Source organism: Alexandromys fortis, unplaced genomic scaffold (genome assembly GCF_014885135.2).
Source record: "Alexandromys fortis isolate MF-2015 unplaced genomic scaffold, M_Fortis_MF-2015_v1.1 scaffold_19, whole genome shotgun sequence".
Lineage (NCBI taxonomy): Eukaryota > Metazoa > Chordata > Mammalia > Rodentia > Cricetidae > Alexandromys > Alexandromys fortis.
The window spans coordinates 17646289-17666332 of record NW_026067890.1 but is presented as its reverse complement, the minus strand read 5'-3'; the positions used below and the strand labels follow the sequence as shown (position 1 = coordinate 17666332).

At 44.2% G+C, this 20044-nt stretch overlaps 1 protein-coding gene across 1 annotated transcript in view; it reads left to right on the top strand.

Moving 5' to 3' along the window:
* Positions 1–3189: 3189 nt before the first annotated feature.
* The window catches only part of Nfkb1 (nuclear factor kappa B subunit 1), a 108446-nt gene continuing 91591 nt past the window's right edge, over positions 3190–20044 (top strand). The window contains exon 1 of the mRNA XM_050143353.1: positions 3190–3455. The gene's annotated coding sequence lies outside the window, so the exon portion shown is untranslated. The remainder of the gene's footprint in view (positions 3456–20044) is intronic.

Genomic DNA, 20044 nt, shown 5'->3' with positions numbered 1-20044 from the left:
CTTTTATCCTGGCTATTAGATAAAGAATCATTCTTCCAAGCATTATCTTAGGAGTAGAAATTCTATCTTCTTCCTCTTTTAGGGGCTGAGAGCATGCTCAGTAAGATGGGCTTAGTGCTGGCATCTTCACGGAGGTAAAACAGATACTGTATCAATATGAGGTGATGTATCACAATGTGTACATGCTGTAGTGATCAGCAGTGCAAGCATTAATATTAATTAATATTTATAGCCCCTAAGACTATGAAGAAGTTATCTTAAGTTCCCATAACAACTGTTTATTCTTGTAAACATTTCCTGTGCAGCCAGTAGCTCCTTCTAGTGTATAAAACTGCGAGTTAGGATTGTTTTATGAAACATACATTGTGTATATAATATATATGTACATAATCCAACCTTTGTGTTGAGATATAGATAATGCAAAGCATTACATAAATCTATCCCATAGTTTTGAGCTATAATGTATGTTTACTGTACAGGTGAAGAAACTGGGGCTCAGATATTACTTTATAAATTACAGAGATAATTCAAAAGAAACCTAGGGCTCCAGGTCAAGGCTGATTTCAAGCCATGTGAAGACCTTCCATTTAATCTTGACTTTTGAAGCTAAGAGCTGTGGCCATTCTAAGCAAGTTGTATTCTTTCTAGAAATACACACGGAACAGTCTTGTTGCATTTTCAGTATGTTTGGAGCTTCCAGCACTCAGCGTATGGGTCTATTTTGTGACTCCTCTTCAAACTGTATGATTTCTTGCTATTTACGTACGATGTAGATTTCGGCCTCGGAACTCACTCTACACATGGTTACCAATACATAGCTTACACATACCAATACATGATCTTATTTGGGAATGGATCTTTGCGGAACAACCTGAAGCTAAGAGGATGCCATAACGGCTGGTTTCTTAGTAAAAGAGAGGAGTAGGGACTGGGGATGGCTCGGAAGTTAGGGAGACCTACGGCTCTTGTAGAGGCCTCACACTGAGTTGCCAGCACTTAGGCTGGGTGTCTCACAACCACCTGTAACCCCAGTGCCACGCCATCTGATGTTTAGTCTGGACTCAGCAGACACCTGCACGCACACATACACATACCCACACACACATGTACACAGAGTTAAAGCTTAATTATGCACACATTGCACAAAGTTAAAATTAATCATGCACACATACTCATACCCACACACACACAATACACAGAGTTAAAAATTAATCTTTTCAATAGAAGAAAGGCAAGTATCTTTAGACCCGGATCAGAGGAGGCACGGGGAAGGAGTTGGCTCAGCAATGAAGTAGACTTGGCCTGGAATGGCGTGGCCAAGCCTGTGAGTGCCAGGCATTGCCCCAGCCACCAGAGGATAGGACTAGGCAAAGAATTTCTAGGGAGCGTGGCCTTGACAGCCACACCTTAATGTTAGACCTCCGGGCTGTGAAGGAACAAATCCTCGACATCGTGGGGATCTGTTGCCTCAGATCTAGAAATCTAGCCTACCTGCTTCCCGTGCCACCTTCTGTTTTAAGTATATTCCAGGGTTTGGGGGCGTCTCATGGTATATCTCACCACCTGTACCCTTGTAACAACCCCTTCTACCTGCCTCTGACAGTGGTGCCAACACCTAGCACCACTGTAGTGCCTTCCTGTTCCCACCTGGTCCGTACAGGGGAAACAAACAAACCACCTTACACTTCACTGTTTCACAAGAGCTTGCAGGCTTTGTATCCATATCAGCAAGAAAAAAAATCATTTTATATACACTCTGTATATCAGAGTACTAAATCATACTAAGAACACAGTTCTCTCTCTGTGTCTCTCTCTCTGTGTCTCTCTGTGTCTGTCTCTCTGTGTCTGTCTCTCTGTGTCTGTCTCTCTCTCTCTCCTGTGTGTGTGTCACTTTATGTCACTGAACCTGAAGCTCGCTGGTTGGCTACTTTGGTTGGCCAATGAGTTCCAGGGCTCCAGCTGATGGTGTCACTGCTGGAGGATACAGATGCCCCCACCTACAACAGCTTTTACACGCGTGCGTGCTAAGGATCCCAAGTCAGACCTCAGGATTAATGCACTATGCTGACTGAACCATTTCCCAAGCCCCTAGGGGTACAATTTCTGATAATGTTCCATAAAGTCTTTGTCTTCTGTCTGTACGAAGCCTCTAAAACTCCGGGTGTCCAAACGGCCTCTGGGATTTAAATGAATTAGCTTTAAGGTAGATTATTGGCCTCTTAAGGTCACTTAAAGACTCCCCAGTATCCAGTGGAAGCCCTGTGTTCCCTTCACCATCGAACCAAGAAGGGTTTGAGAACCTCACGGTTTGCTTGATGTTTCGAAAGCTGCTCGGAGGCTAAGGATCAAAGCAATATTAGTACCCGCTGACGACCTGAGTTTCAAAGTTGTCTTGAACTCAGTAGTGAGACCCTTAACTCTACACTTGGGAGCTACCTAGCCCCAGGCTGTCATCCCCAGCCCAGGGAGGCACTGTGCCCAAAGAATAAAGAAGTTCAAATGCTCGCAAAGGTCATCAGTGGGAGGTCTCTCCAGAAAAATAACCTCCCTTGAGCCAGATAAGGATTTATGAGCTGTAAACCAACACTGCGGGTCCCACTGTCGCTATAATTCCAGCCACAGCAGGGATCACACTGGCCGGACAACGTTCTGTGGGTGGAAGAACTGACCAGATTGAAGACTTCACCCAAACCCAACATAAATTCATAGTTCTCTGGAGAGACATCAGCTACGATCTCGAAATTCCTGTTCAATCTGCGAAGAGATCTGAGTGTAACCGAGACCCCCAGAGGAGGGACCATGCAGACGGGATTGACTTTTGTGCCGGGGCACGTGGGGACCGAGCCGGTCTCAGGTGGCCTCCAGCTGTTCGGGCCTGCCCTTGGGCCGCTGGGTGCCTCCCGGGGGCGTCACGGCAGCCGCGGGGCTAGGGGCGCCGGGTCGGGGCGCGCGGGCTTCCCCCACCCCCGGCGGCGGCGACCCCACCTCCCGCCCCCGCTGCGCGCGCGCGCGTGGGTCCGTCCGTCTGTCTGCTCTCTCGACGTCAGTGGGAATTTCCAGCCAGGAAGTGAGAGAGTGAGCGAGAGAGGACGAGAGAGAAGTACCGAGGCGCGGCGAGCCGGGCAGGAAGAGGAGGTTTCGCCACCCGAGCGGCCCGGCTGCGCGCTGACGGCTTCCCGTGCCCTGCGCGCCCCCGGCCTCCCGCCGCCGCCGCCGCCGCCCTCGGCCTCGGCCTGCTCACGGGCCGGCTCCAGCAGCGCAGGCCGGAGCTCAGGGCCCCGCCGCGCCCGGCCCGCCTCGCGCTTCTCCGCCCGCGCCGCGGCCATGGCGCGCCGCTGAGCCGCCGACCCCGGCCCGCCACCCCGACCCTGCTCGGGCTCCCGCGGTCCGCGCCGCCCCGCCCCGCCCCGCAGCGGGAGCCCGCAGGCGCGGAGAGGCCGCGCCGCACCTCCAGGGTAAGCCTCGGGGGACTGGGGCGGGCGGGGTAGGGGACAATCGGGGACACGGAGCTGCCGCCTCTCCGCTTCAGGCTTGCGGCTGTCCCTGCGGCTCGTCGCTGCGCGGGGCTCCGGGCGGGTCCGCGGGGAGGGGGCAGCCGGGGCAGGAGTTGCGGGACGCGCGTCCCCGGCTGCGGGGACAGGGCACATCCGCACTGGGCGGCCCGAGGCCTCCCCGGTCGGTCGGGCCCTCCGCGTCTCCGCGGGCGGGAAGGGGAACCGGAGGGGAACTCTCGCAAAGTTTTAGAAATAGCGACCCAAGCCCCTGCCGCGAGGGGGTGGCAGCCGGGCTGAGGTCCTCCGCGGGGGAGGAGAGCCAGGAAGGTGCTTGGTGCAGTGCACAGCCAGATTTCACCAAAGGGCGGTCGGTGAAATGAAAGCAGAAGTGTCTGTCAGTCCTGCCGGCTGGGGACCCCCTACCCAGCTCCTCAGAATCCAGCAGGAGAACTTGGGGCCCACTTTCCGATCTGTGATAGACACCCCCTACCGCGGCACACACACACACACACACACACACCCTTGGCCACACACACACAGATAGTGCATTCAGCTGCCAAATCTCATATTGATTTTCAAAATATAAGGAGGGCCTCACACCGATTCTTTAGGCCTGGCATTTGAAAGAGAAATTACCTACTAATAACACCTCTTAGACACTTGATTGCAGGAAACTCTAGAATAATGGCACCGTGTACCGTGCGTGACCTCTAAAACAAACAAACAAACAAACAAAAAAAGATACAAACGAAGCCTTTCCTCCGTGTAAGCTTTCTTAGAACTTCTGAGATAGACACCGATCTTGACTGTGTTTATTAGTCTATTCTGAAACTTAAGTGGAACTAATGAGAAAAGATTTCATTATCTAGATTTAACCGGTGTTTATGGAGTTTTTAAGGTAAAGGTTGACATTGCCACTAACCATATTTAACTAAAATGTTTTTGCTGTAGGGCTCATAACTGAGAAATGCTTGCGGTGTTTATTAACATTTGATACCTGTGGCATCAAATAATGGGGTGCAGCCTGATGGCTGTTGGTAAAGATGAAAGCTGGAGATCAAGACAGACTTGAGCCGCTTTCTAGTGGACTCCTCAGCTGAGCATTCTTGGGTAGGCATAAAAATGCATGAGTATTTATAAGACATATTAGAAAGGGAAACTCTATTAAAGTAAGCCCCTACCTGCAGTGTGTCTTTCCCCGATTTTAATATTGTGCTTTCTAGAGATGGAGCCACTTAGTGTCTGATGAGCTAAAAATTATGTAAATTATTCACAGCAAAGTGCTTTGCTGTGCACGTGAACTGGAGAAGACGGGAATTAAAAGGTTCACTTCCTACTGCAGTTAACATTTGTCAGCCAACTGGACGGGTAACAGAACACATCTAGCGATGGGACCGCGAAATCTGCAGCTCTTGTCCACGCCGACACCTCTGGGAGTCTCTTGCTAGCTAGCAAATGTCTCCTTGGCTTACCAGCCTCAACAAACTTCAACACAAAAGGCAGCTGCTACGTAGACTTAATGCTGCCACTAAGATACTATACTTGCTGGGAAATGCTAACCACTTCAAAACCAAAAGACTTTTTAAAGAAAGTTGTTTAATCCTGTTAAAGGCTGGTGGCGGCGTGACAATCTGTGGTCTTTTTTCAGAAATTCAGTTGTGTCTCGTGGGCTACACATGGCAGTTACTTGAGCTGAGCAGGTAGTCAATGTCCCTGTGTTTCAAACGGCAGTTCGTAAATACTGGAGTATACATACAGAAATAGTCCTTCCCCTTTGTCAGCGCGGCTTTGATCTTTGTGTTTCCTTTTTTACTTCTGCCTCTAAAACTAGATCAGCCGGGCCGACTGAGTCGCAGTGGGGTAAAGCCCGGCTGGTTGGAAGGGGGCAGCGTTTTAGATTTAGTGGCCGCATTCCCTGTGCCGTGGTCCCCCTCAGAGGAATCGAAGCTAGGTGGAGAAGCGAGTGTTTCTGCAGGCTGTTTTCACTGCTGCTTTCAGACTTCCAGATAACTGATGAAGTAAGCCACTGTCTTGACGTTCAGGGATTGCTCATTGTGGTAGATGGATCTAGATAAAAACTTGGCAGCCCTGTGGATTGTGGATTATCATTCAATCAGCAAGCCCAGGGTTTCACCTAATTTCTTTATAAGGTATTCCCCTGCTCAGAAAAGGTGAGGGTTCTGGCTTCTAGGGGGAAGTGACCACTTACAACCTTCAGTCAATTTGAGCTTGGGCAAAAAAGGAAAAGTAACTGCCATTTTAAAACAATAAGCTAAAATAATTGTTCCTGTATTGCCACGTGGATTCATTGTTTAGCAGGACTGGGCTAAACCTGGGGCCTTAGGAGTTTTCTGCTATGAAACTATACCTCTATATACCTGCAGCCCTACTGACAGGGTTTTTGGATAATGTTCTCAAGACGCCATCTTTCCCCCACCCCTCCAGAATTTCCTGATAGATGTTCTGTTCTGGGCCCAGAGATGCCATGTTAGGAAGTGTACCAGGAATGCACTAATGGAACCAAAGGAGTAAACCCCTGCCTTGTGCTCTTCTGCTGTGACCAATTGGACAGGAGTTCTGTCCGTCCACGAGACGGGATGTATGGGAATCAGTGCAGAGGTTCTCAGGAGTTTGTCTTCTGGGAGGAAGTTGTTTTGTTTGGATAGCTTACCAGCTTTCTGCTTACAACATGGATGGCTTATATAAGGTAGTGAGTGAGGTTGTTGTGTTAGAAGAGGCGAGCCAGGAGAAGGTGGAATAGAACTGTGCTAGGGACTGACATGCCTTGCCCCTGCATTTCGGTCTGATGAAAGCTGGCTGATACCTTGGGCACCCGATTCTGCTTCTGGGAACTGAGATTTGCACCTTTGCCCCCTCGTCAGTACTGAACCTGGTTGTCGTGTTAGAGGTGAGCAGGTAGAAGAGTGAGAACAGATGTATCCCAGTGAATGCATTCTGTGGAAGCTAGGGAGGTTTGAGGCCCCAGGGAGGAATGTTTGGAAGATGGGCATAGTCTTACAAGAGTAGAACCTGGGAGAGGTTTGCAAACCACAGGGTTGGTAGAGTTAATAGTTCCTACCTTTGTGCTGTTGCCTTAATGAGTATACATTGTCTTGTCGGAAAGGAAGAAGGGAAAGGAGGGAGAGAGCCAGCCAGAAGACAAGGAGGGAAGGGGCAGGGGAGAGGAGGGAGAGAGAGAAGGAAAGAAGGGAGGAAAGAAGGAAGGACAGGAGAGTGAAAAGGACGGATGGAGAGAAGGAGGGAGGAGGGAAGGCATTCTTTTCCTGCTGATGAGATGGCTTTACCCCTCTTGCTCTGTACTTCTTAGAGGATGTTCCTAGATGCTAGTTAATATTTTCAGATGAGATTGGAAGACTAACAAATAGTTTAAAAATGAGATAAGACTGCTGTACTTCAGCCCACAGAGTTCAAAGCCTAGTGTAAGACAGGATTTGGTAAAACCTGTGACATCTAAGAGAAGAAAACATAGATAAAACTTTTGTTGGAGTATTACTCCTAAGTACTATATATCAAAATTTTAAATCTATTATTATAAAGCCCTTATATACATGGTGTAGTAACTAACAGATTTAATTATGAGTAATGTACGTTTGATAGGCTTTGATTTGTTGTTTATTTGTAAAGTGGGAATAATGATATTTATGTTCTAATTATCTAGTTCAGGTTGCCTTCTAACTTTTTGCCTTTTACCATTAGACCCAAACCACTCAACCAGTTTTTATTCTGATCCCTGCTTCTAACAGATTTAAATATTTATGATCCTTCTTCAACTATGAAAAAGATCCTGAACTTTCAAGAAGTATATAAATATTCTACAAGGCATATTTAGAAGAGCTTAATGTTATTTTAAAAAGAATAAAAGGTTATTTAAAAGAGTCTAGTCCTATAGTTCTAGCTAAGAGCAAATAACAAACATCTAATCTATGCTGAAAAGAATCTCTAACCCTATGCTGAGTTCGTTGGTATTTATATGATACCTAATAACTGTATGAGTAACATTAAATTGTTTCACAGACAGCCTTTTACTAATGGCCAGGGGTTCTCAACCAGTGGGGTGCAACCCTTTTGTGGGTAGAACAACCATTTCAAAGGGGGTCGACATCAGACATATCCGATATTTACATTACAATTCACAATAGTAGCAAAATTATAGTTATGAAGTAACATTGGAAATAATTTTATGGTTGGGGGTCACAACAACATGAGCAACTGTATTAAAGGGTCTCAGCAGTGGGGAGGTTGAGGACCACTGCTGTGGGCAATAAAAAGGACCCTGTTTGCTGGCTGGTAGTACTGCACGTGACTTTAATCCCTGCACGTGGGAGGCAGAGGCAGGCGGATCTCTTGAGTTCCAGGACAGATAGGGAGAAACCCTGTATGGAGAAAACCACGTACATGTGCATGCGCGCGCGCGCGCGCGCGCGCGCACACACACACACACACACACACACACACAAGTACCCTGTTTTATCTTTCTTTCTGGTAAGAAAGAAGAAGCCCCAAACCCAGCTTTTGCTTCCTAGATGCTATATTTTATGTGAAATACTTTCATGTTTTTTTACAGTGAATAAACTGTTAAACTACTGCTCTCTGAAAAAGGAAGCCTTTTGTTCTAGAGGGAAATTTATGAAATGGAAAAGTATCTTTTTAATTTTAAAGTTTTCGAGAGACTAGCCAAGCAAGGTAATAATGTAACCAAAACGCAGACACAAGTAAAGTGTGTGTGTGTGTGTGTGTCCGTGTCTCTGTATGTATGTTTAAAACTTTTCTTTTGCAAAGTTAGAACTTCTCTAAATTCCATTGAAACCATAATTTCGTTGCTAGCCTCTCCTAAAAAGGAACCAATGCTAACACCTACCCAGAAGGTCTGAAATAAAATACGGCCTCCAGAAGTAAATGCTTCTCATTCGTGAGCCTGTTCCAGGGAACTAGATGGAAACCCCTGGGAACAGCCTTGCTCACCCGGTTTACTGTGTTTCCACTTTCACCTTGTGATGACCTTGTGGCCCCTGGGGCTCCCACAAGCACGTTCGGTACACCCCACGGTGGTAGCACTTTCAGACAACAGAGCTTGAAACCGTGCATCTGACCGCTTGCTTTTGACAGACTCAATGTAGTCCACGAAACCCACCACCCAGGCTAGGAAGAGACAGGATGCCATCTCCATCCTGATGTCACGTGTCCTGGGAGGCCCGAGGACAGCTTTCTTTGCTGTCCTCGATTACCGTTCTGAGCCTTACTTCTCTTCATTACACTCATAAGCATACATAGATGTAACATACATAGGTGCATGGTTATGAGACAAAGATACTGTGTGTGTGCATATATATCTAATCTTTTTCTTTGTTACTGACAAACTCAGAGAGTTAAGTGTGTGCCTATGCACCCGGGACATGGAAAGCGGTCTTGGCTGAAAAGGACAGTGAAAGTGACTGGCAGTGGCGTTTGTCAGTTCAGATCCTAGACAACGCAAGCACACTGCCTGTGTCCTCCCCAGGAGACAGCTACTGCAAGCAGTATGTTTAGCTGGGCTCCCTGGCATGAAGAACTAACTCATCCTGCAACTTCTGGCTGTATCTAGAATAAACAAAGCTGTGACTCCATCCTCGCCGCTGTAGGGTCAGATGTGTGTGGGCAGCCGTGCATTTCATATTAGACTGGACAGATGTTTGTTTTCTTCCATGTAAACCTCTCGGTAGATGAGGCTCGGTAGAGTTTCTGTGGCCTGCTATTTATAAAGCTGGACTGAAGGAGCGAAAGGTCCACATCAAGTTGAGAATTCCTTCTGAGAAAGAGGTTGACATTTAAGGGACTACATTGTTTGAATGAATTTTACTCATTCAGATAAACACAAACTTCCCAAAGGTTTATTTTATTATGTATCCTGTGATTTGATCCAGCCCTGTTATGCTGTCTACCAGTGTGAGAGTCCACCCCGTACTGTATCCCCTGCCAGTTCTCCCCTATGGTCTATGCATTGTCTCTCTCTCTAAATCCACAGCTCATATGAATAGAAAAATAATTTGCTTAATTATCTTAGAAAACATGCCTTCAAAGACAAGAATTTTAGGAATGAGGTAGTGACTGTTCCGCATATGTTAGCATAAATCTCTACCTCATGTCTTCATGACTCTTCAAGATGTTAAAGAAAACATTAAAGCTAGTGGTTCTTTAACGTGGGTTTCTTTGTAGGGTCAACCATTTATTGGTGTTTGGCATGTCTCTGTTGTTGTTGAGTACGCGCATGGTAGAGAAGACTACAGCATCTAGTATAAAGCTCTGCATATGGTGCACTTAAAAAAATTACATGTTTCTTTAGTTTGTGGAGGTCAGGGACAATTTGCAGAAGTCAGTTTGGTGCTTTCCCCACGTGGATCTTGAGGATTGAACTCAGGTCGTGAGGCTTGGTGGCAGTGCCTTTGCCTGCGGAACCCTCTCACCAGCGCCATATGCTGTACTTTTATTTTTCCAAGACAGGGTTTCTCTCTGTAACCACTGTACTGTTATGACTTAGAAATTTAAAAGGAAGACAGACAGTATTGAAGAAATATGGGTGGCCATTCACATGGGGAAAATTTAGGTAGTAAGAAAGAAACACACAGGTGAAGCTGAGAATGAAAGTTAAGTTAAACCTAATTTTGCCCTGTTGGATATTTATAAAATTACTTAGGAGAATGTATAATACCACTAGTTTGTAGAAAATCAAAACTGAAAACAAATATAAAATCTAGGAAGTAGAAAATATATTTTTAAATGCACTCAAACTATTTCTAACCTGAGTAGGAGTCCTGGGAAGGACTTTCTGCAGGAAATGGGATGAAAATGAACCTAAAATATCGACCGTTGAATACTCTATTTATTTAGTTGATTCATTTCTAATGCTCTGAATCCATGGAGCGTGGTAACTAGTATGTCTGTGTAGGTATCATTAAACCTCAGAGCCTTGAAAGATTTGGCCAAAACAATGACAATGAAAGCATAAATAAAGGTGTAGGGAGAGTTCTCTAATGTTTAACATCGAATGTTAAAACTTGGGTGTGAAAAGAGTCTTGAAGGTGCATCAGAATTCCAGAGAAATGGATAAGTTCTGAGCTTCATGGTTGAAAAGGGAAGAGGTCATGAGAGGAGTTGTCTGTGAATAGGCGTTTGTAGGCATCTCGTGCCTCCTCCTGTTTAGAAATGGAGATGAGCTTGCCTATGGGCCAGGTGTTCGCCTATCATGCACAGGATTAGTTCACGCACCACATAACTCCCCCCCAAAAAAGTCATTTCCCCTATTATAAGTAAACGTTGGTGCGCGTGGGAAATTAAAATCAAAAGCGTGGTGTCTGACAGTCATTAAATCTTCCATTGTTCTCATGACAAGTATAGTACTCATTTGGTAGAATATAATTTCTTCCCATGTATTTACCCCGTTGCAAACTGAAAACATTTAACTCAATTTTAACAAGCACACAGAACCATTAAAAGAGTTCCTGGTTATTTAAGAGTATAGCATGGTTGGTCATTTACCCTACAATTATGGTTCTTTCTTCCGAGGAGTGGGGGAAACACCCTGCTTCTCTTAGAAAGTCTACTGTGATAGCCAAATAGGAGTTAGTCCAAGTTGCTGTTGAGGTAGTGTAGTCCTGTGTTGCAATACATGGGTGATGTTTTAGGTAATGTCTCTGTACTTAATGCATATCTACTAGACAGAAGGGGAATAGCCATTTTTTACAAGTCGTAGAAAGCAGGGTTTGATTGCTGAGATGCCTGCACATCTCTACAGAGATTCCCCCATCAATATGCCAATTTAAATCTCTCATCACCGCACTCACATTGTTACTTTCACACATAAGGGGACGCCGTTGCTAGCTCCTTATGCCATTCCACGGACTTCCCACTCTGGCTGTGTAACGGCCCTTCCTTCCTAACCCCTCACTTTCTCCTTCAGTTGCTCCAGAGTCTCTTGGCTGCTGCCCATCCCTTCCAGGATGGATCTCTGGCTTTCTTTTCTCCCATTTCTCCCAATGCAGTCTCTTGATTTGGCCCCTTTAGACCTGGCATTATAACGTGCTCCCCTGTTCTTTCCTATTCTGAAGTGAGTCACAATTGTCTTGTAGTGGATCTCACCGTGCCTCACCTCCCTAAATCCTCACCTCCTAATTCTCAAGCCATCTATACCCACTTTCAGTCATCCGCCCCCTGCTTTCTCTCTTTAATACATTTGCATGAGGGGATTCTCTTCTGTACCCACCCAGCTGACTGCCCAACCTTGAGGCATGGCTCAGCGTCAACTTCCCCCATCATTTCTCTGTTATGTTGGCCTCCCCATAAGGAATTATATTGACCATCCTGTGTTCTCTTGACTTCTTCCATATTTTTTAATGAAGCATCATCAGGCAGAGATTATTTTATTTAGTTTCTGTTTGCATAGTGCTCTTTATGTTTGCAAAGTAACCAAACAAAATGATTAGGAGGTTGCGTTCCTCATTAAGCTATGTAGTTCTCAGTAAGCCAACTAATTTCTTAGTCCTGTTCTGTTTCTTGTTAAAAGGGAGAGCAAGTTAGAGATAGACTGTATGGATATCTACCTCTAGCATAATTGGGCTTTGTTTGTGACGTTGCCATGGTTAGAAGACTCAGATTTTCTTGCCATCTTGATGGGTCAATAGAAAGAAAAGGCGTGGGTGTGAATGAAGCCAATTCTTGGTTTTCAGTGATTATGCATAGAACAGTTGGTCTTATGGATGGATAGTGGGTTACTTTTTTGGTCCTGACACGAGATGTTTTGGGGATTTTATCTTGCAGTTATTAACTAGTTTCTTACATTTAATTCACCCAAAGAAAACTATGGCAAATTGGAGGCAGACATTGATTATAAAATTCAGTATTTGAATTCTAAGTCGATTCCAGTGTGGAAAAGGGAGAGGACACAGTGGTGGTGGTAGAAGCTGAGCCTTCATCTGTCATAGAAGGAGGCAGTTCTAAACCTGATTAGTTGCTGGCAAAAATATAAGCACATAACTCCGAATATGAGTAGAAGGTAAATAAGGGAGTCTTTGGAGTTAGTAGGACTAGAGGCAGGGAGGAGAGGGAGCCAGTGTTTGGTTACCTTAGCAATCATTTTAACGTTATTTTTCTTCCTCCCTCTCAGCTTTCATATGGTAGAATTGACAGATTATGAAGCATTTGTTTATGGTATACAGGGCAATCCTGTTCAGACTTCAGGAAATGATTAAATACAACTAACATATGTAGAGTTTTAGTTATACAGTAGCAATTCATTTGAGAAGCCATCAAATCCTTCTTGTGCCCCAGGTAATTAGAAATACAATACTGACCGAAAAGAGTACAGATCTAAGTGGGGTTTAGATTATGATCCTTTTTTGATATTAACCTTTCTAAAGCCTAAAGAACCAAATAGCTAAGAAAGTACATGGATAATGAAGGGGCATCATTCGTGATTTGTCTTAGAATGAGTATGCTTAGCCCTGTTGGAAGTCAAAAAGTAGAGTATTGTGGCCCCTCAAGACCCCTATTGCCCCTGTAAGGACCCCTGCCCACAACTCTCCCTACAGGGCTCCATGAAGAGCTCTTGGGCTGTGTAAATACAGATAGTCACTCACGTTCATCCTCATCTGACAATCAAGAATCAAGGCATGGCAGCACGCTTCAGAAATCCCAGCATTCTGGAGGAGGCAGCAACAGGTTTGTTACTTCAAGGCCAGCCTAGGCTACATGATAAAACCATGTAAAACACAATAAAAACTATAACTAAACCAAACCAACCCCAATATCCCCACAAAACACTAAATTGATACTCCTGAATGGCTATTGGCCTTAATGTCAGTAAGTTTAGTTCAGATTTTCCTCACTAAACACAATGTTGTTTGGTTTGTTTTTAAACTTAAGATGTGAGGAAAAACCACAAGATAGATCACATACTCATATTAAATCATCATTTGTAGGCTAAAGGAAAATTTTGCTTATTGAAACAGGGTTATCGAGGCCACTGACAAGGGCACATGGGAGAGGGAACCTCTTCACTTTTGGCATCAGCACAGGTGACCTCTTCCTCTTCGGCCATGCACTGCACATTGGCATCTGTGCAGTAAGTAGTACCCAGTACTGATGGTTCTAAATTAGACCCAAGGACTGAAAGAGCTGTGTGTGAAGCCCGACTTTGGTGCTGGCACGGCGTTGTGCTTTGCTGGGTATGCCTGGGAAGTCTTCACCTGTGCTGTTTTCTGAGGATACCGTTTCTCACCTGAGCCTGGCTGTACCTGCATTGGCAGAACCAAAGTTGCTGGTTCACACACTAAATCCTTTTCTTTTAAAATGTAGGGTTTGGGATGTAACTCATTAGTAGAACACTTGCCAGGTGTGCTCAAGGCTGGTAATTCAACCTCTGATACCACCATACAGTGAGGCCAAAAAGAAAAAAAAATCAGAAAAGACATATTTCCTGGGGTTTTGGGGATTTATAAAATAAATATTCAGAGTATATCAACTCATACAACTGGCTCAGTTTCTAATTAATAACTATGACATCATCATCTCCTTCATTCTGGAGATGTGATCATTCTATTAGGGCACTGAGCGGCAGGCCAGACATCACAATTAAATCCTGTTCTGCGTGTTTTTAGGGAGTAGGAACTCTGTACGTCTAGGAATGGGAAGCAGAGCTCCCGAGCACAGTCCAGTAGACAGATGAGCAAGAGCCTTGATTTGTTATTTATGAGGAAAACCAGGCATGGCTGACTTTAATTATAACATGTAAGTTTTTATCTGATTTACTATAATCCTTAGAGAACACCCATAGCTCTACAAACTTATCCTCTCTGATACTACTAAAAATAGATTTTACTTAGAATGGAATATGTATAAATGACACTTAATTACAATATGATTTAAAGGTGTCCCAAACATCTTTTTGACCCCATGGATGTTAGTCAGTTATGATTAAAAGACAACCACGGCGAAGGTTTGTTTCTTATGGACCATGTTGGCATACACTCTAATCACGGTGTCCCTCAGTGACAGGATATGACACAGCAGGACTTAGATGCTTCTTTTATGTTTATTTGTTTACGTTTATTTTAGGCACTCCCCTTTACCACAATGGCTTAACTAATTGCGTATATTTGAGAATTTTGGTGCTGTCTTTCTGTTACTAGTATTTTGCTGAATATCATGTTTAAGTTACGTAAGTATTCACTGGATTTCTGTCCCTATAATGCAATGCCTGCGTTTGTTGATGGTTTGGGAGGTTCCAGTCTACTACCTGGTGGCCTGCTACTGTAAACGTCCACGTGGCAGTGTGTCATGGCCAGAGCACTTGGCAGTAACTCAAGATCTACTCCTCGGGTCCCACAACATCCTTCAAGGTCATGTCCCAGTAGACTACCTCTTCCCAGTAGCACCAGCCTGTTGACCACATCTTTAAAACATGACCTGTCTGGGGACTCCTGTCCAGATAGCAGCACATACTCTGCATACCTCCCCTGACATTTGTTGCCATCTGATTGATGGCCTGGTGTTTTTGAGATGTGTTGAGATGGGATTTATGGCCTCTGTCTTTGGGAATGTTCTGTTTGCAGCCCTACAAAGTGCAAATGGCCAGTGTGGCATTAAGGGTAGTGGGCCTTTAAGGGTTGATGAGGTCATAGCACACATGCCCCTCCCCCTGCCATAGAGAGATTGATCAAGGGGCTTGAGGAAGGAGTGCATCCCTCTTGCTCTTCCACCTTCCACCATGTGAGAATTCAGTGTTTGTTTACTCTGCAGGATACATTTCTCACTTAGATACTTAAGTCTTGGTCTTCCTGGCTCGGAGACGGGGAGATCAATTTCTGTTTTTGAAATTACCCAGTCTATAATGTTGTGTTATAATAGCACAAGCACATTAAGGTGGTTTTTCATGGCTGTCACTTTACCTGTCTGTATGCAGTATTGAAGGGAAATGTTGAAAACTTCCACCGTTGTGGATCTCTGCTTTTTCCTTTAGCTCTCTTGCCTTTTGCTTCATGTATTTTGGCAAACTATTAACAAGTGCACACACATTTAGGCTGTTATTTTTAGCTAGGCCTCGTTGGCCCTCCCTATATAGTTCCAGCACTCAAGATCTAGAGGTAGAGAAGTCACTGAGTTTGAGGCCAGCCAGAGCTACACATGGAGACCCTGTCACAAAACAACAAGACAGAACTGTTACTGCTCCTTGATGAAATGACCCCTTTATTCATTGACACATGTGTTAGCATAGTGTATATGTGAATGTCCATAAGTTTATATGTATCTGTGTGTGATGGTGCACATATATTTATATATCCATCCCTTCTTGTCCTTGGCAGTATTTCATCCCCTCAAGTCTTCTTTATTGGTGAGGATGATGTAGGCCGCTTTCCTGTGCTATTTATGATATAGTTGCTTTCCAGTGTTTAATATCTGCATGTTATTAGCACAGAATCCCAGGCTTATGCTTTTAAACACTTTGTGTCTCCCATATTAAAGTGTAATTCTTAAGAGGAAAAAAAAAACATTTTCTTGGGTCTTGCTTTTTTCCACACTGTTTGACATCTCTGCATTTGCATTTAATATGGTTATCCTTACACTGAGTTTAAATCTCTAAGCCTGGTGCTTATTCTCATATGCGTCCTCTCTTGTTTATCCATATTTCATCTTTCATTGCCATCCTCTACATGAGGCAAGTGTGGGATTTCGAGCGTTCCACTGCATCTCCTTTCTGATAGTTACACAATGGCTCTCTGCATTAGGACATGCATCCTGAGTCGCCAGTGAATGCAGCAGCCCTCTGGAGCCAGTGCGGAGCTTTGGCTGGTTCTCTCCTCTGTGCTGGTGGTGTTGTTAGGCCTTTTACCTCCAAGAGCACTCTAGACTTCAGAATATATGATACTGTTTTGTTTTGACTATACTGTATTAAAATGCAATGATGTATTCTAAAAACCAAGAAACAAAAAGCAAAAGTTCTATGTACCTACAGTTTTACCAGTTAGTGTTTTCATTGCTTCTTGTGAGTTCAAGTCTATTTCTCTTTCTTTCTTTCTTTCTTTCTTTCTTTCTTTCTTTCTTTCTTTCTTTCTTTCTTTCTGTTTGTTTTTTTGTTTTTTTGAGACAGGGTTTCTCTGTAGATTTGGACCCTGTCCTGGAACTACTTTTGTAGACCAGACTGGCCTTGAACTCACAGAGATCCGCCTGCCTCTGCCTCCCAAGTGCTGGGATTAAAGACGTGTGCCACCACCCCCCAGCTAAGTCTATTTCATTTCTTCTCAACAGGAAGATCAATTTTCAGCATGTCTTTTGTCAGTTCTAGTTATGAATTTCATCTGCTCTTCTTTATTGGAAAGTTTCAGTCCGTCTTTATTGTCAAAGAACATAAGCAATTATAAATTATAGTACATTCTGGGCCAGTGATTTCCTGTAGCACCCTGAGTTGTCTTTGCTTTGTCTCTCAGCTTCTGTTGTGATGGTAACTCAGCCGCCTGCCCATTGCTCCTGTCTTCCACTCTCCCATGTATGTGTATGTAAACATAGAGATGTCATGTCCTTGCCCCTGGGTTTTGGGGGAACTTTTTATTTAGGGCTAGTTCCTAACTGTTTGTGTTTTTGTTTCTTTGTTTTTTTCAGACAGAATCTCACTATATAACCAAAATTTTGTACTTTTCTACTAACATGGGGATTTAATTTCTTGGATATATGGGTTGAGTTATATAAACCAACTTTTGATTTTTTTTTAACCTTGGTTCTACAAATATTTCCTCTTTCCTTTTTTCCCAGCTCTTTAAATTACGAATACATAAACTGCCTGGTACTGTCCCCTAAATCAGAGGTGATGTCCACTTCCTTCCCGCCTTTCCTCTGTGTTTTAGTTTCTGAGTAGTGTTTACTGATGTTTGTTTTAGTTTACTGATCCTTTATTCTATAATGCCCAACCTACTGGGAAATCCATCTGGTGAAAATCATTTCAGTTCTAGGATTGATCTCTTTGTTAAAAAGCCTTTGTAGGCTGGGCAGTGGTGGCACACACTTTTAATCCCAGCACTCAGGAGGCAGAGGCAGGCGGATCTCTGTGAGTTTGAGGCCAGCCTGGTCTACAAAAGTAGTTCCAGGACAGGGTCCAAATCTACAGAGACACCGGTCTTAAAAATCAAACAAACAAACAAACAAAACAGCCTTTGTCGTCTGCTGCTGACAGTGTCTGCCTGTCTTTCCCTGTATGTTATTGAACATGCTTTTGATGTTGGCTGTTGTACAGCCGCTGACTGTCAGTTTCATCACTGTGTCGTTTTTCTTTCTTCTGGGACACGGGTGCCGGCTTCTTTGCAGGTTCATCACAGATACCATCGTGTGCAGGATTTGTGTGTTTCTCTTTTAGCTTCACTCCTGTCAAACTAGGAATCTCTGGCCTTCTTAAGATGGATTTAGAGTCGCCCTTATTTTAAGGTGCGCTCCTGACTCTTACAGCATGGCTTGTCCATAGACTGCTCTAACCACGTTCGGCATGTTTACTCGTGTCTCCTCCTCTGCTCCATGTGTCCTGTAATCCTACGAGAGCCTTGACAGCCCAGCATCTTTCTACTGAGCTTTTGGGTCTTTGTTACTATTTCACCAGAGAGTGGAGATGATCTGGCTGCAGATGTCTGAGGCTTCCGCGTGTATATCTGACACCCTGCCCAAAACGAATGCTGTTCTTCATTTGGCTCTGCTTCCTGTGGCCTAAATCTATTAGGAAGTGCCCTCAGTCAGAACGTGAACTCAGAGCTCACTGCAGCTGCACAGCCTGTATTTCTTGTTCAGTCTTAGGCTTTTGCTGTGTTTTATATTTATACATGAATGTGGCCCAAGGCAAGATCAAATAGCAGTCAATCTACAATGACTGAAATTGTACTGGTGGCAATTTTTAAAGAACTTTTTAGTTGATGTGCTATTAGCCGTTTCAGAATTTGTTATTGGAGGGCATTTATGTATTCTTTGTGTTGGCTAGCACATCTCTGTGACTGTAATGGTCTCGTCTTCCCAGAAGATCCTGCACTTGGTAACTGGTCACTCCCCTCCCCAGAGTGAAGGGAATCATGGTACAGGTTAGGGATCCTTTCTACCTGATTTCAGTATAATTTATGTAGTCTACCAGTTTTGAAATACAAAAATCAAAACTCTCGTTGCTGTCATTAAGGAGACTATAAATGTATAGGTGAGATTAAGTTGCGGCAGAACAGTGAACCTGAGTGCAGAATCGCCAGGACATGTGTTGTAGACCTTATATGGACTATAGAGATAGATAGCATTGCAAGAGAAAACACGGGTTTTATGGTAGAGATTGATTTTAAGTACTAGTCTGCAGAGTATATAATATTTAAACAGGCTGGTATCTCAGGATGTGAATTGATATACATGGTGGAAATAGCAAGGCATTGTTATATTTGTTTATATTTTGTGTGTGCATGTACACATGTGTGTGCACGCGCAGTAAGCATTTACATATGTAGCAGTCAAAGAACAACTCTCAAAGTTGGTTACTTCCTTCCAGCATGTGGGTTTCACGGGTTAAACTCAGGTCCTTACCTGCAGAGCCTTCATACTGGCCCAGCGAGACATCTTTAATGACTAATTTCACTATAGGAAAGCGTTTGGGTTGGAACATGCTGATAATTATGATACTTATGTGTATAATATAATATTAGCATAAGCTGAGCACTTGGTCTTTAGACTTTAGTGTGTAAATCACCTGGCAATGATCTAAAGACACTTAGGCAGAAAGAAACTCTGCCTTGGAGGAAGCAATAGGAAAGCTGTTTCTGTCAGAGTGAGGTAACAAGGTCTGCCCTAAGGTGTGGCAGTGGAAAGAGAGAGGAAGTGCATGTACAAGAAACAGCATGAAGGAAGCAATGAGCAACAACAAAACTGTTAGCTGGGCTAGCTTGAGATTGATGTATTTACAAAGATTTGAAAGCCAGAAAGTGGTCTTGTTGTCAGGTGATAAACTGTCTGAAGATGTGAGGGCTGATGGGATTTAATGTCAGTCAGCTCATTTTATAATGGCATCCTCGCTTCAAGCTGACGGTGGCTCGTTGATGCCTACCCCTTGACAGTTTTAACAGTTCTCGGCGTGCGCTTTTTGTTGTTCTTCAGTTGGGGATTCAGTAGCCAGCCGAGGAAACGCCAGTGCAAAGTACAGCGCTGTGACTAAGGATGTCATTAAAGTTACAGTACTGAATTGCCAAGATAATTAACCCATGCCCCACATGCCCTCTATTCCCACGGTACTTACCAGGCGGCATTGTTTAGGTGATTGTCTTTCTAGTTACTAACCATTTGGATTGGTTAGCGTTTGCTGCCAGAGAAATCACAAACAAATAGGAGCGCAGTCATGCCTTATTTCTTATAAGCCTGTGATTATGTGTGGTGATTTGTCAGGCTGCTCTGTGAAGTTGTTCAGTTGTTCTGCTACTGTGAGCCCAGCCTAGGAAGCCTTGGCTAGCCCCCCTTTTCCAGCTCCACATGGGCTTTCATCCTCCATTGGGCTGGCCCAG